Source organism: Myxine glutinosa, unplaced genomic scaffold, assembly GCF_964187855.1.
Source record: "Myxine glutinosa unplaced genomic scaffold, kmMyxGlut1.1 SCAFFOLD_623, whole genome shotgun sequence".
NCBI lineage: Eukaryota > Metazoa > Chordata > Myxini > Myxiniformes > Myxinidae > Myxine > Myxine glutinosa.
The window spans coordinates 127,615-145,130 of record NW_027616718.1 but is presented as its reverse complement, the minus strand read 5'-3'; the positions used below and the strand labels follow the sequence as shown (position 1 = coordinate 145,130).

At 45.9% G+C, this 17,516-nt stretch overlaps 1 long non-coding RNA gene across 1 annotated transcript; it reads left to right on the top strand.

The window, feature by feature from the left end:
- The first annotated feature begins 1,980 nt into the window (after positions 1-1,980).
- On the top strand, positions 1,981-17,168 carry LOC144889055 (uncharacterized). The gene is made up of 8 exons (XR_013621560.1): positions 1,981-2,091; positions 11,997-12,067; positions 12,304-12,720; positions 13,031-13,091; positions 15,504-15,666; positions 15,779-15,848; positions 15,973-16,144; positions 16,370-17,168. It is a non-coding gene; the product is annotated as an uncharacterized LOC144889055 (long non-coding RNA).
- The last annotated feature ends 348 nt before the right edge of the window (positions 17,169-17,516 follow it).

The following is a 17,516-nucleotide window of genomic DNA, read 5'->3' as shown; positions in this document are numbered from 1 at the left end:
GCATGGTAGATTAGCAAACCTATACATTTTTGGAAAGGTTATAGCATAAGGAAACTAAAAATCAATGTTTACATTTGGAGAGATACCTGTATGGCGGCCATTTTGGATTTTCAAAATGGCCACTGTAAAATACATATTTTGTTCTATTTCTGCCTCTAATTACCCTAAAAACTTTTTAAAATATACTAAACCTATATTTTCAGGGACAAGGAATCCAATGAAAGTATCAAATTAGTGCTATGGGGAATGGTAAGACACGAATCAAAGGTTTTGAATTGCAAAATACTGTCTTTATATTCGTGATAAGTTGCATAATCAAATACATGTTATCATTTTGTACAGGCAGTTAATAACATCAAAATGTGTCAATAATTAATGTCACCAAACATACACAGGCAGTCAGCAAAATCATATATACACATGCAGTCAGTATAACTTCACATCTACACAGGCAGTCAATGACAAAATATACACAGGCAGTCAATGGCATCAAACATACACGATTACAGAATGTGCCATTTAGAGTTCGTCATCACTGTCCTGTGTGTCGTATCCGACAATATAGTCCATCGTTTTCACAGTCCGTTCCACACAAGCAAAGGTCGGTCAAATTGATTGGCAAATCGAATTGGTCGAATGGTCGATCAAATCGAATTCGATGAATCGAATCGAATCGAATCGATCGAATGGTCGAATGGTCGATCGAAGCGATTGGTCGAATTGGTCAAATGGAATTGGTCGATTGGTCGAATCGAATTGGTCGGAATTGGCAAATGTAAACATTGATTTTCAGATTTTCCATGTAATAACGTTTCCAAAAATGTATAGGTTTGCTAATCTACCATGATTTTGAATGAAAAAACATAGTGAACCTGACTATTTGTGAAAGGATATTAGATTGCCTTCTGTTGGATTTGCCTTCCAGGAGGCGAAGGCAAGTTGTTTCAGGGCAACTGCCTCACCACAAGATTCCGTGTACCATGGATGGGAGGAAGGGTATGACAACTGAAGACGAGATGGGATAAATCTGTGCATGAGAGAGAGCAATTTACTTTGGAAGAATTCCCAGGATGAGTTCATGTTAGAGGCAGTAGAGATGGTCTGCTCTGCGACCTCCCTGCTCCAGATATTCAGTGCACTATGCTCATTGATGAGTAGTTGTGGTGAAGATCCATTTGCAGTTGGTGAATAAGTTGTTGGGGGGATCGGGACGACCAAAGTCTGGCAATGCTCTGGAGCATCTAGTGGATGTGGGACCGAGCCAACAAAATGAGTGATCCCGGACTTCACATATCACATATCACTGGCACCGGGACTCGTGCCAACCATCAACCTGCTGCGCACCTCTCACTTTGCGGAGGGAAGGGTCTTTCCCGACTGTTTGGTGAACTCATTCATCTTACTCATTGTCTGTGGCTGAGTTAAGTTACTGTCCTTTAGCCGTTTCGGGATTTCGAAGGTGCGCAGAGTACAAACACTGCTGTATAAACATTACGTGCCTCTTTCTCTCTTTCTCTTTCTCTTTCTCTTCTCCATCATTCAGTTATTGCCATGAAATAAACCTAGGTTTCTATCATCGCATCTGATTCTGTTGCGGTTTCATTCCTTTGGACGCAATTTGTGCGCCGTGGATAATTCGGGGGAAGTCCCTCATGAAGCGGTTTTGCATTATTGTGGTACGCTCTCTCTCGCTCTCTCTCTCACTCTCTCTTGCTTCCTTTCCTGTTCTTTTTTTCCTGTGCTGGTTATGGCAACTTGTTAAGCCCCAGTACCCCACTGTTAATTCTGCCTTCCATGACCTCATTCTTGCAGGGAAAATATATCTCGGTATGAAATGCAAATAGCATGTGAATAACATGAGATCTGGAAAAATGGCTTCTGGAAAGGAAATATCATGATGTGAGTATCGATATCAAAATCGTAGCTCGTGAAATTGTTACTCCATGTGGCAGATTACAGCCCCACTTCATATTTCAGCAGGATCTGAATGCAAGACTGTGAAGAAGGAACAGCGAAACTGGCAATGTTGGCAAGAGAAGCGATCGAGGAAGAAATCCACAACTCTCCAAAAGTGATGTTGAGTATTTCATGGTACGTTCTCTGTGATAAACGAAAATGCAGTGCAGATCTAGCATGGTGTTGCCTTAATGGTTAAGGTGGCCGGCAAGAGAAGCCTGGGTGAATTGAATTTCACGAATTTCCTCAATGAATTTCACTTTCAAAGAACTTTATTTTGAAGGTTAATCTTTGTGGTTGCCGTATTTGTGTTTGGTGTACTTTATCTGTGCCAGACTTCCAGAGACGTCCATGGAACAAATGAACCTTTTATTTTAGCAGTTGGAACTGCTGCTAAACTCAATTCTGCAGTCAGTTTTAAATTTTGAAATTTGCCTCAGGTTGAGAGATTCTTGTGCTTATGGCATTTTAATTCTATAACGTGGGTGCAAATTAAACGAGCATTCTGAGTTTTGCGCTGCAATACATGACCCCTACCAAAGTTCAAAGTGCCATAACTTTGTCAAAAATGATCGAATATGCAAATTTATGCACGGTTGATGCTGGTTTTCAAACTTGATCTGAGGTATGCTGAGACACGTGTGTCACACCTCGCCTCGTTGATAAGCCCGCATGGTCGCTCCGTGGTGCGGCCTGCACGTATTGCACTGTGTGAATTATATAAATTATTACCAACTCACGGTCTGAGGTACTGGTGATTCAAGAGATATCCATTAAAAAAAATTTTTTTTCGTTTAATTAACGATATCTGCCAAACCACGTGCCCTATCACAAATTCCAAAATGACATTTTAGTAGACACATGCTGAACAGATCTGTGAAGTTTCCCCTCGATTGGATCAAAAATGAGGGAGGAGCTCGGTTTTAAAGGTTCATGCTTAAAACCGTAATAACTCTGAAACCATCAGTAATTTATTATATTTTTCGGTTCACGATCAATGATCGATGTGTATATATATATATATGTTGCTCGGCTTGGCTCCACCCCTCCTGAAAGAGCGCGCTGTGTCGCGCTTTTGACGTTCGCGAGACGAGGCTGAGGGCGCGCGTTGCGGCTTGAGGACAACTCTAGAATAAACAAAGTGCCATAACTTTGTCAAAAATGATCGAATATGCAAATTTATGCACGGTTGATGCTGGTTTTCAAACTTGATCTGAGGTATGCTGAGACACGTGTGTCACGCCTCGCCTCATTGATAAGCCCGTAAGGTCACTCCATGGAGCGGCCTGCACGTATTGCACTGTGTGAATTATATAAATTATTACCAACTCACGGTCTGAGGAACTAGCGATTCAAGAGATACCCGTTTAAAAAAAAAAAATTTTCGTTTAATTAACGATATCTGCCAAACCACGTGCCCTATCGCAAATTCCAAAAGGACATTTTAGTAGACTGACATGCTGAACAGATCTGTGAAGTTTCCCCTCGTTTGGATCAAAAATGAGGGAGGAGCTCGATTTTAAAGGTTCATGCTTAAAAACGTCATAACTCTGAAACCCATGACGTCATGCTCGCTGACTTTTTTGTTTGTCATGGGTATGCGACTGCCTGCAAAGTTTGGCCTCGATCTGTTTAGCCGTTGCAGAGAAAAAGGGGTTTTCGTGTTTTCACGAAAAACAATATGGCGGCCGAACCACGTGACCTGTGACGTCATAATTACCATTAAAATATTCTACAGACCGAATCCCCCCTACGGTGGAAATTTGATCTCAATCGGTCCTATTATTGCAGAGAAAATGGTTTTTAAAGGAAATTAAAACTTAAGATGGCACTGTGTTAAGGATCATCAGAATTATCAGAATTCCCAAAGTTCAAAGTGCCATAACTTTGTCAAAAATGATCGAAACGTCGTGAAGTTCGAACTCGATCTGTAACTTATCATGAGGAAACCATGTGCCAAGTTTGAAATCATTAGCATTAAGCATTTAGAAGAAAAGTCCGGAAAGCTGTTCTTTGCGTGACGGACTGACAGACGGAAGGACGGCGTGCAAACCTATAGTCCCCTCCAGTGTACACCGGTAGGGGACGAATAAAGGTATGAACATTGCTTAGAGACGTCCATGGACGCCCAGAGTACACTTTTTTGTAAGTGGGAACTGCTGCTATAAGCTCATTTCCGCAGTTTAAATTGAAATTTTTTGCTCAAGACAAGTGTCTACAGGTGTCGTAACATATTGTTACAGACGCGGTTGTGGATGTTGGTTCACCGAGCGGTTTGGTATGACCGCGTCTGCACGTTTTACCCGATTATGCTCGAACGTTGACTAAGTCGCGCTATGCTAAATCAATGATGGAAAAGACACAACGGCTGGATTAAAATGACACGACACCAAGGGTTCAGTTCTCAAGACCTCCGGAGGAGGTTATATTAGGGCGGAAGGTCAGATTACAACGACAAGAGGGACAGCATAGAAAGGCAGGCACTTAGACACAGTCTTATATTAGCCCCGACAGACGACAGATAAACGGGACAAAACTGACTCACACGGGGATTGATGGCAAGGAAAGCGGGTAGTCGATGGCTCAAGGTGCACTCTTGGCTCAAGGACAGAATCGACCCGCTCCGGTCCAGAGATGCGGGAGGTCTCACTCAGCGCTCGAAGGTGACTTTCTTGCTCCAAGCTGGGGGCGCATCTGACGTCACGTCTGGTAAGTCGCTGCGTATATCCGGCGGGGAGTGACACGCCCTCGGCTCGTTAGCTCCGCCCCAGATGGAATCGGCCCGTTGCTTCTCATTGGGTGCGGGGGTTACCGGCTCCGCCCTTGACGAGGGGCTGACAGCCAGCCCCTTCGTGGTAACCCCGTGGGCGCACATGGCCATGGCGGCTAACCAAGCCGGTGTGAGGACGCACACTCCCCGCGCCGCGCCGCCCCCAATCTCCTCTGTTGTTGTAGTTGTAGTTGTTGTTGTAGTTGTTGTTGTTGTTGTTGTTGTAGTTCTTTCATGGGGAAGATGGGAGGAGGTAAGGGGAGGTCCTAAACTCACTACTGGTGCCATACAATCACATTCTGGTGCAACGAAGAGTCAGAATTAATGGAAACGAGTCCTTAACTGACATAGACTAAGAATAACTAGCAAGATGTCCGAAAGTTGTCTACGTGAGATGCGGTGGACCTGGGCACGACATTTAATGGGGGAAAAAGGGGAAGGTCGGTTCTACAGAGTGTTATTTACAGGCAATGGGACTAGGGAATGGGGGATTGGGGATAGTTGGGGAGTATTGGGGAAATAGGGGAATATTTACAAGCGGATATGGAGGCCAAATGCCATATCCGCAACATTGCACCCTTCTCTACCCTTGGGGCGGCCCGACCCGATAAATTTTTACCTATTTTAGTGTGGCACTCAGATGTAGTTCCCTCTACTATTAACTCTACCCTGAGTGCGACAGTTTTACAGATATTCACAAATGAGTAAATATGTCCCCCTGCGACGTTGCACCATTCTCCTCACAGAAGCACACCCACAGGATAACCGAATCGCAGAAAGAATTCGCAAACTAAACATACAGCCGGTAGGGAGCATTATTTACAAGACTACGCTGATATTTACACTACGATCCAGGACCTGTTTTTGGAGGAACACATGCAGATGTTATGCATAGAGAGAGCACGCATGCCAGCATCGATACACCAACCCACGAGTGCTCTGTGGCCTTACGGCCTTTAATAATGTGCAGAGCACCCCATCACACAGTCAGCACCATCCGGTGCAGTCACCATTGTTCAATGAATAAAAATAAATTCAACAACCCCTAACCCTGCAGGTGTCTCTTGCTCTTCATGTGGTGCACTTGGCCTTCTGGCTTCTTTCAAAAATAAAGAAAGGCGCCAACCGCGTCCATTTCATTATTGTGGCCGTCAGGGGGCCAACTATAAGTGGTTCACCTGTTTGGCATAGGTGCCACGTTGACCCAGAGGTCCATCAATGGGTGGTGCTTGGCCGCAAAAGAACTGCGGTCCATTGTGGGTGGCCACCAACATTGCGGTCCATATGGTGTATCGATCCAGGCAGCAAGCAGCGAAAGTGCAGGCCCACAACTGCGTAGCCAGCACCTCTCTCTCCTCTCTCTCTACCCCAAAGCCAGATCCTCGGAGGTGGGAGACAAAAGAAAAGACAAGTGAGTAAGGTGGTAAGGGCGCAAAAGTGCACGCAATGCAAGGTAATGCACACTGGGGGCACATGGGAACCAGGTGAGACAGGTACGTTCCTACCGTACACCCCCCCCCCACCAGGTAACCTACATGGCCCCTCCCTTACCCCTTACTGTATCCACACAACACAACACTACCCATAAACATCTACTTTACAAATCAACAAACATCCCTACTGTCTTCCCCGTTCCTCCCATATACCAAATTCGTCTTCTCTCCCTCCTAACCAATCAAATTTGCCATTTTCAACTCATCAAAATTTGCCATCTCCAACTGAACATCAAAATTTGCCATTACCAATTCATCATCAGTCCCTCCTAAGGAGGGAGAGATGGAATCACCCCAATGTCTCATCCACGTCGTGATGCGTCTCACAAATCCTCACAGCAATTCTCATTTCCTGCAGCAGAACAAAGAAAACACAGGTGTGGAGTCATCATCATCACCACAGGTAAGTGGCTGCGTATGGTGCGACAGGTTCATCAATCCTAACTATTTCCTAAATGACTTTAACAACTTTACATTACCCGGGGTCTTTCTCCTGCCAAACCATTGGCCCTCTTACACTATGGGTTCTAAAAACCAATTCCCATTGGCCAAACTGTGGTGCTTTTCAATTTGGGGTCTCACTCCCCCGATTCATCTCCCGGTGCCCTCGCACAATTTCTGGGCCGCGACGTGTAGCTCTCCCAACAGGTCTACCCACCTGCACACCTCCACCACTGCAGTTGCCTCCGAGCTTACCTGCTCCTTACCCTAACCTAACTACCTGGGGAAGGCCCTCTGGCGCTCTCCCCACTCGGTGCCCTCTCTGGCACTGGGCTGCCCGATCCACACCCGGGATCCTCAGGCACCCACTCACAACTACCGGCTCCCAGAGCCCACCTGCGGCCTCACCTGGCCGACATCCTCACAGTGGTGGAGTGCCCAACCAACTACACACACTAACAGGCTACACGCCCAGCCATTTCCACAACACTAATGCACCCATTCACAACACCATTCTGCAACCGCACCACAGATGCCAATATCCAACCACAATTTACCTGTACCCTCTACCTAACACTTTCACTACCCGCCCCGGGTACTCGTGAAAGGGGTCCACTCTTCCCCCATCCACACCTTCGCACCATGCACACCACTCCGTACCACTTACTCCAACTCTCTCCACACACCTGTACCTGCACACCTGTGCTCTCACACCTTGGTGCCGCCTGCACCCTTCTCTCCCCAAGCGCATTCGCGCTGATCCACAACACTCATTACTCACACACTGCTCCACACACCTGTCCAGTTTTCACACACACGGCATCATCTCAGCTAACTACTCCCCTCTGAAACTTGCGCTTCCCAGTCGTCCCTTTAAACTATTGCGCTCCCTCGTCATTATCATCCACACTAAACTACCTGCGTCCCCACTACAGGTATCAGTCACTAACTAACCTTAACGTTACCTAATGTCATCTTCTAGGGCCCTATCAATATAACCTAACCCACCCGGGCTAGTTTTCACTGCCATACACCCCATAAGCTATTGCTCCTTTGCCCCCATATGGGAAGGGTGGCAGGGATGCCCCCCTTACCACCGGGCCCATCGCTCACTACCAATTTTGCACATCAAATTTCAACAAATCAAAAATTTGGCCAATCACTGCCCACCATCTGCCAATCATTACTGCCACTCCTTTGCCAATCATCAAATTCTGTTTTTCTCTAATTTTGGGGCCAAAACACTAACCTCACCACACAGTCTACTCACTAATGCCTCTCGGTGCGCCAATTCCTGTCCAAAGCCCGGCTTCGTAAAGCCAAGCCATGAATGCGGGTTGTTCTGTGCCAGCGGCTGGATGCGTCCGGCACTCGGTGCAGGGACGGGGGCTTACCCGGGCCGAGATCCCACGCACCATCTCGGCACGGAGCCATCCCATGGCTCGATCTCGACCTGCCGGAATGCCTCAACAAAAAGTGGTCGCCATGATGACCCTTCCTATCCAGCCGCCCGCTCCGCCTAGTGGAGCACGGACGCGGCCGTTCAAAGCGAGGCCCAGCACGCACCAAGGGCCCGATTCGGCTAAAAGTCGACCTAACCTCTAACCCGGTTACCTTCGATGCCTCACCTGCATGCTTACACCCCGCAGCCCGTTCCTTGCTCACACATCCAGCCGTTTCCATGCTCCTCGTACCTTTCCTTACACACCCAGGTACACCCATTCCACTCACAGCCTTGGTCACACACCTGACCACCGAACACCTTGGCACACATTCGTTGGTCGCACACCTCACCAACACACCTCCTCGTGCCCCCTCCTCCGTCACCTCCTCTGTGACAATCAGCGGTGTGCTCTCATTCGCACACCCAACCACGTGCCTCACCACCAACTCCAGCGTGCATTCCCACTCACGCTCTACCATTCCAGGTGTGCATCCTTCCATCCCAGGTGTACATCCTCGCTCACCTGTCACAACCAACTCACTCTCCTTGTCACTCTCACTACTCTCACCTCCATTCTTGACAGCGCACTCACCCTTACTCTTGACAGCGCACTCTTTCCTCATGCACCCGTCCATTACACACCTTTCTCGCGCACACTCTCCCGTCACACCCTCTGTAACACTTACCACACCGCGCTTCCATGTGCTCCCTCGCACACACGCTACGACCGACTCACTCTCGCCAGCACCCTCACTCCTTGGCATGCACTTTTTCCTCACACACCCCAGAGTCGGACTTTCTCGCACACCTCCTTTTTCGCACACCAGACCTGTCGCACACTTCACCAACGGCCTCTCACGAACACCCGGGTCCATCTCGACCCCCAAGCTTCTTAAATCACCTGGCGCATCATACGCACGACCATATTGGTCACCACTTACACCGGGTCCTCTTCCTCTTCGCTTCTCCTCCATCACCTGTGAATCCCTCATCCGGTTAATGAGCACATCATCACGATCCAAACACAGACTTTGGACCAATTCTTTTATCTCCTCTTTTATCTCTTTCTTATCCCCTCTCCGTCGCTTCTTAATTTCGCTCACCCCTTCTTCCACTTCTTCTAATTTCTGCTTCACCTCTTTTATTCCCCGGTACGTCTCCTCAAGCTCGTCCTCCAAGGCTACCTTGACCGTTTCCATGTGCGTCCTCACCTGCCGGTCCGTCGTCTCCATTACCTCTATCACCTCGTCCAACCTCGTTGTCAGTCCCTCACGTACCATCTGACATTCCCTCTTCGTCGCTATCAAGTCATCTTTTAGTTCTTTCTGTGTCGCTTTCAACCCTCCTAATACCGCAGTGTTCCTTTGAACCTGCTCCGTTACTTCTTTTTGTCCCTCCGTCAGCTGTTCCACCTCCTGCGTCAGGTCCTCTATGCCCCCTTGCAATTTTATAGTCCCCTTTCTCACCTCCTTCTCCATGCGCTCCTTACAGTGCCTCACCTCCTCGCGCACTCCTCCGACCTCCTCACTCACACCTCCTCTGATCTCCTCTCCCCTCCTCTCCCATCACTTGCATCTCCTGCCCAGATGCCACCCTCATCTGCTCCATTTCCTCCCTGTGAGCATCCAGTTTAGTTTCTACTCCCATTCTGACCCCTCTATCTGCTGCCCCATTTGTTTAACTTCCCTTTCCGCTTGGTCCCTCATGTCCCTCAATTTGCCTTCCATCCTGTTTTCTAACCCCTCTAACCCATTTTTCACTCCCTCTATCTGATTCTCCTGGGCAGCCATTCTATTTTCTACCCCCATTAACCCCTTTTTCACCTCTTTTATCCCGTTGTCTAACCCCTCAAAATTATTGTCTAACTTCCCAAATTTCTTGTCTAACTCCTCAAAATTATTGTCTAACTTCCCAAATTTCTTGTCTAATCCCTTAAAATTATTGTCTAACCCCTCACCGGTACCCCTCGCTTCATCCCTCATTACCCCCATTTGGCCCTCCAATCGCTCATTCTGAGCCTCCATCCGGTTCCCCATTTGTCCCATACTGCTTTTCAAACCTCTAATTTGGTCTCCCAATTGCTCACCCATTTGTTCCATAAGGGCCCTCATTTGCAGGAGGAAAAGGTTCGAATCCACCAGGGGCGCTGCCACGGTCGCGGGCGTGGTGACCAGCGAGGCGCCATTTTGCGCTCCCGCAACGTCGGGCGCAACGACGCTATTTTGTGCGTCTGCTACCCTCACTGCTTCACTCTCCTCGCGTCCCTCAATTTGGTCCTGGACCGACCCTGCCTCACTCTCCTCTACCGGAACCCAGCTGTCTTGATCCGCCATAGCGCGACTTTCAAAATTCGGGTTTTTATATTTGGTAAAACACAATCGAATTTCGTCGTTATAATTTCGAGCGCGGGAAACGCGCTCCGGATCGAATTCTACCTCCCAACACCAATTGTTACCCTAGTGGTACAATTGGTGTTCCAAAATTTGGGCCTAATAAATTTAGTCCCAGGTCCGAATCCGACACTCCTGACACCAATTGTTACAGACGCGGTTGTGGATGTTGGTTCACCGAGCGGTTTGGTATGACCGCGTCTGCACGTTTTACCCGATTATGCTCGAACGTTGACTAAGTCGCGCTATGCTAAATCAATGATGGAAAAGACACAACGGCTGGATTAAAATGACACGACACCAAGGGTTCAGTTCTCAAGACCTCCGGAGGAGGTTATATTAGGGCGGAAGGTCAGATTACAACGACAAGAGGGACAGCATAGAAAGGCAGGCACTTAGACACACTCTTATATTAGCCCCGACAGACGACAGATAAATGGGACAAAACTGACTCACACGGGGATTGATGGCAAGGAAAGCGGGTAGTCGATGGCTCAAGGTGCACTCTTGGCTCAAGGACAGAATCGACCCACTCCAGTCCAGAGATGCGGGAGGTCTCACTCAGCGCTCGAAGGTGACTTTCTTGCTCCAAGCTGGGGGCGCATCTGACGTCACGTCCGGTAAGTCGCTGCGTATATCCGGCGGGGAGTGACACGCCCTCGGCTCGTTAGCTCCGCCCCAGATGGAATCGGCCCGTTGCTTCTCATTGGGTGCGGGGGTTACCGGCTCCGCCCTTGACGAGGGGCTGACAGCCAGCCCCTTCGTGGTAACCCCGTGGGCGCACATGGCCATGGCGGCTAACCAAGCCGGTGTGAGGACGCACACTCCCCGCGCCGCGCCGCCCCCAATCTCCTCTGTTGTTGTAGTTGTTGTTGTAGTTGTTGTTGTTGTTGTTGTTGTAGTTCTTTCATGGGGAAGATGGGAGGAGGTAAGGGGAGGTCCTAAACTCACTACTGGTGCCATACAATCACATTCTGGTGCAACGAAGAGTCAGAATTAATGGAAACGAGTCCTTAACTGACATAGACTAAGAATAACTAGCAAGATGTCCGAAAGTTGTCTACGTGGGATGCGGTGGACCTGGGCACGACATTTAATGGGGGAAAAAGGGGAAGGTCGGTTCTACAGAGTGTTATTTACAGGCAATGGGACTAGGGAATGGGGGATTGGGGATAGTTGGGGAGTATTGGGGAAATAGGGGAATATTTACAAGCGGATATGGAGGCCAAATGCCATATCCGCAACATGCCATACAGACGCGGTTGTGGATGTTGGTTTACCGAGCGGTTTGGTATGACCGCGTCTGCACGTTTACCCGATTATACTCGAACCTTGGCCGAGTCGCGCTACGCTAGATCAATGAAGGAAAAGGACACAACGGCTGGGATTAAAAGGACACGACACCAGGGATACGGTTCTCAAGACCTCCGGAGGAGGTTATATTATGGCGGAAGGTTAGATTACAGGAATGAGATGTCCTTACCTTACATGTCCCCTTACAGGAATGAGATGACAGGAATGAGATGCAGGATTACAGGAATGAGGTCCATGGACGCCCAGAGTACACTTTTTTGTAAGTGGGAACTGCTGCTATAAGCTCATTTCCGCAGTTTAAATTGAAATTTTTTGCTCAAGACAAGTGTCTACAGGTGTCATAACATATCATTCTCATAACATAGCATATCATTCTCTTGGTTAACTTCTTCTCCACCCCTCTCTCCTTTTCTACCCTCCCCCAACCACCCCCCCCCTCCCATCTCTCTCTTTCTCTGTCCACTCCTTGCTCTTCCCCCTCCGAATAAATTGCAGCACTCTCCTCCGACCTTTCTCGGTCGCTCCCACCTCCTCCCGGAGTTCATAGCGACGTTTGGTGAGGCGTTGCTCTCCCCACCCTTCCTCTGTCTCCCTCCTCCTTGCTCCCTCCTTCTGTCTGTCTCTGTCTCTGTCTCTGTCTCTGTCTCTGTCTCTCTCTCTCTCTCTCTCTCTCTCTCTCTCTCTCTCTCTCTCTCTCTCTCTCTCTCTCTCTTCCCCCCTCCTCTCTTTATTTTGCAGGAATATGGCTTCGACCAAAAGAAGGAAATGTCCAACAAGCAAACTTGACAAAAGCTACATCCAGAGCAGCCTTCCTCTTCAACAGCATAAAGCAAGAAGCAAATGCAGCAGGAATGGCTGCATCCAAAGCAACTGAAACTCCTCGAGAAAGAAAGAAAGAAGACGAGAAGAATGGTAATTTTTAACCCTGGATCTTTTAACCCTGGATTTTTAACCCGACTGAGCCTCAAAGCTCAATTTCCGCAGTTAAAATTTTACAATTAGGATCAAGACAAGAGTCTGCGGGTGTCATAGCATATTACATTCAAAACATAGCATATCATTCTCTTGGCTAACTCCCTCTCCACCCCCTCACCTTTTCTACCCTCCCACTCCCCTGTCCCACCCACTCAACCCCTCCCTTCCCATTTCTCTCTCTTTCTCTGTCCACACCTCACTCTTCCCCCGTGCACTCCTCACTCTTCCCCCTCCTAATAAATTGCAGAACTCCACTCCAACCTCTCTCTCCTTCTCCCACCTCCTCCCAGAGTTTATAGCAATGTTTGGTGAGGCGTTGCTCTCCCGCACCCTTCCCCTCTCCCCTCTCCCCTCTCTCTCCCCCTCATCTTGCTCCTCTCCCTTCCCTCTCTCTGTTCTCCTTTCTCCCCTCTCTTCCCCTTTTCCCCTCCCCTTTCTCTTTTTCTCCCTCTTTTTCCTCTTTTTCTCTCTTTTTCTCTCTTTTTCTCTCTCTCTTTTTCTCTCTCCCTTTTTCTCTCTCCCTTTTTCCCTCTCTCTTTTCCCTCTCTCTTTTTCCCTCTCTTTTCCCTCTCTTTTCCTTCTCTCTTTTTGCCTCTCTCTCTTTTTGCCTCTCTCTCTTTTTCCCTCTCTCTCTTTTCCCCCCCTCCTTCTCTTTATTTTGCAGGAATATGGCTTCGACCAAAAGAAGGAAATGTCCAACAAACATACTTGACAAAAAATCGACATGCTAGGCCATCCTGCCAGGCCAATAAGGAAAGGATAACCGTCAGATGGTGAAGAAGTGGTGTTCAAGCATGGTTTTGCATACAGTAGGTTCTCAAGAGAAAATGTTGCATATGTTCTGAATCAAGAATCCCAAAGCACAATAGTATTCATATACCAAGGAGGATGAACTACATCAAATAGAGGTGCAAAGTGTGGATGAAATACCACCTTTTATATTTATAGATGCCGTTGTAGTGCGTACGATGGATAGGCCAGTACGTCCATGTGGGATGAGTCCTACTTGGCAGATGAGTTGCTGGTCATGATGGGCAGCCTTTGGGGTAAAGCATAGTTCACTTGAGATTCTGCTGGATGAGTAATTTTCACGATATGCGTCAAGTGGATTTGAAGTGTTCCCGAGGAACCAGTTAATTTGCACATCGTTGATCGGGTGTATGTCGATAACATTGCACCACGTGCACACTTCAACATCAATATGGAGTGGGCTCCTGGGTAGATCCATGTGAAGGTCTTTCGGAGGTGCTGCAAATTGAGAAAAACATGACATTGCATCTGATAAACTAAACTGTCATCTGATAATCAGTGAGTGGCATTCTCATGAATTCGTGAGTAGCATTCTTATGATTCGGTGAGAAGCATTCTTGTGAATGAATTCTTGTGAATAGTGCCATCTCGTCGCTCTTGGTGTCCTGATCAATTGTTCTTCAGGGCATGGCCTCACGCCCCTCCTGTGCCTTTGTGATCACCAGGTCGGTGGTATCATTGGTGGTGCTCAATGGCCTGTTTCAGGTTAGTTTTTATGTAGTGTCTTAATGCATGATTGCTGGCTTGGCTACGTGTGTGTGCAGTTTCGGAAAGAACAGAGGGGAAATAACAGAGGCAATTGCATACAGGGGATTTACCGTTAATCCTTAACTAATTAACATAACCCCACCCCTCGTCATGGGAATAATTATACACATCCACGACATACGATCTAACGGTGGGTACATAGTGGGGTTATGTTACCCACCGGAAGTTCTTCAAGTTCTTCCGCTGAACTTGGGGACGACTAAGAAGAAGACCTTTGTTGGTCGAAAGCTTGTCGAGAATTAAAGATCGACTGTCCTGAAGCTACGTCCGCGTCTTATTTAATCTCCCGATTATTTATATATATATATATATATATATACACACACACACACACAGTCACGATTAGATGATAAATGTTGTTCCTGGGACACCCCCAAATCTCCATTCACTTACATGTAAATTTTCCTCACCCTCACTTTTCTTCATTTCCCATTACTGCTACCCCTACTCCCTTATGAACCTCCTAACATTTAACCTTATGGACCTATGATCCTTCTCGCCTTCTGAACCTATGATCCTTCTACTATTGACACTGAGCACAGGTCCTTATACATATCATCTGGCAGATCATATTTGGCCCACTCAAACATCGATCCTACAAATATTTGTTTATGCGTAGGAAATAATTTAATTCTCCTCCAACTCTCTTCACCATCTCCTCCAACTCACCGGTATTTAAATTAATTCTCTTATTTGTTTTGTGAACTTTTTTACCAGTTGCCTTTTCAATAAGACTTATTTGATATTTTTCACATTCATTTTGTTTTCCATTTATATACCAAGGCTACCATACTCGAACCTTTTCTAATTAATCGCTCACTTTTGAGAAATGACATGTTGTTTCACTTGGATAACTTCCCAGGAGTTCTCATTGTCTTGTTTCCTGTTTTTCACACACACGCCCCGAATTTCCCCAAATGCTGACAGGCAGTTCACTTCCCCGAAATACATTTTGTTCATTATTTAAGCCGTGTTGCCGTGCCGTTTTAAACATTGTGAATGAAGATGAGCTTGTCTTATTCCAGTCTTTCCTCTGATGAAGAATACTCACCAGGATATTGGTTTCGTTTGGTGTTAAACTAACGAGAGCTTTGTATGTGATTAATTTTATGACTCGTGATATATTTTCCTCTTCATTACAGCAATTCAAATATTGTGAATGACTTTCATGAGGCCCTGGCAGAATTTCAAGTCGTTTCTCAAGAGTTTCACAACGAACTGAATACGGGTTTGAACAACTTGCCTCGGAGATGGAGGTTTCTGAATGAATTCAATGTTTCACCGTTCTTAGAAGACATGTGGAAGGTATGGTACAAAATAAAATACGTTGATGTTAAATGAGGCTGCCTTAGAATGTGTGTGTGATGTTTTGTCTGGCTTCCTTCAACGAAGTAATTTCTCTTTTTTTTGTCTGTAGTATTAACCTCGAAGAAGACACAGATGAGATTTTGTCTCTTGTCCAAAATGACCATCAGAGTATACCCCTGGTAATTCATTATTCATCTCTCTGACTGGCACCAATAAACGGGAGCTGACATTTATTTATTCATTGCCAATACGATGTATCTTTTAATAATTTCTCCTCATGTTTTTATTTCGTTTTTCAAACAGAATACAACACCTGTTGAGATCGATGACCACAACCACGATCACGACCTCGATGGCCACGACTATGAGTGGGATGCTTATGATTTACCCAAGAGTGGTTATTTCCTGCCAACCTGTGATACCCTAAATTTTCAACTCGACGGCATTGACACAAAGCTTGATTTTTTTTTTAGAGGTATGTGTGTGTGTGATTCATAATGCTCATTATTTAAAATCGTTGATGTAATCGCAATGCTCATATCTCAATTCACAATGCTCATATCATTTCATAATCACAATGCTCATATCCTTCATATCCTTCATATCCTTCATATCCTTCATATCCTCATATCTTCATATATTTAACATATCCTCTCCTTGCTTCGCCTTAATATTTTCTCTCCCCTCTTGTCTTTAACAGAAAGAGATTCAAAATCTGAAGACATCTGCTGTATTTGAATTGTGCTGGGGAGAAATTGATGGCTTGTGCTGGGGAGAAGTTGAATATATACCTGAATAAAAATGTTTTAATAATATAAAGATTTTTATGTTTTCAATATTTATATATGGTTATATTTGCTTTGTCCAGAATTATTTAAAAATTAATTACAAAAAGAGAATAAAGGAAAAAAGAAGGGAAAGTGCGTCCCTGCCAACGACCCTTTACCCCCCTCATCCCACCCCTCCCCTCCCCTTGTGTGTGTGGGGAAGGTGGGGGTGGGATGAGGGGGTGGAGGGTCAAGAGTGGGGGCGCACAGAGCAGTGGGGGATGATGGGTGTGGGCGTGGCTTATGATATATATTTATTTTTTGTTATTTTTTTTACTAGTAATTAAATTACCTAATCTGGGTGGGGTGGATAAAAGTATGGATGGTTGTTGCTTAATGGCTTATCATTGTTTTTTGTAATTCTTGAGTAAAATGAACCCAAGATTTCTTCTCCATTTAAATCAAATAATTTGTAGGTCCAAGGGACTGTATCCATTACATCAACGATTTAAAATAATTCATTTGTCCATTTTTTGTATAACCTTTCTCAAAATGGCTTTTCCATCTGTATATTCTTACAATATCACCAACTTTTAACTTGGGTTTTCTCAAATTAATCTCCTTTTCATATTCTAATTTTGTAAATGATTCTGACGGTTTTGATTTTGTTGATGAATGAACTGTATTATTGTAATTATCTACAATATCCTGAATTAAATATACCCACTGTTGAGAACCGAGTTGTGTGAATTTTTTATATAGTTTCTCTTTCAAAGTGCGATTAAAACGCTCAATAACTGCTTTTCCTTCATTAAAGGTGCTGTATAATTTAATACCCTCCCCCTTAATAAATTTCATAAATATTTTGTTGAAGAACTCTGTTCCCTCATCAGTCCATAACTTCTTTGGTTTCCTTTTATCCCTATCAAATATTAGCTTAAAGGCTAACATTAAAGTATCACCCCTTTTATTTTTTAAAGGAACAACCCAGGCAAATCTACTCCTCAAATCAATAACGGTTAAAGCATACCTGTATCCCCTATCATTATTCAATTAAATTAAATCAGCGGACCATATGTG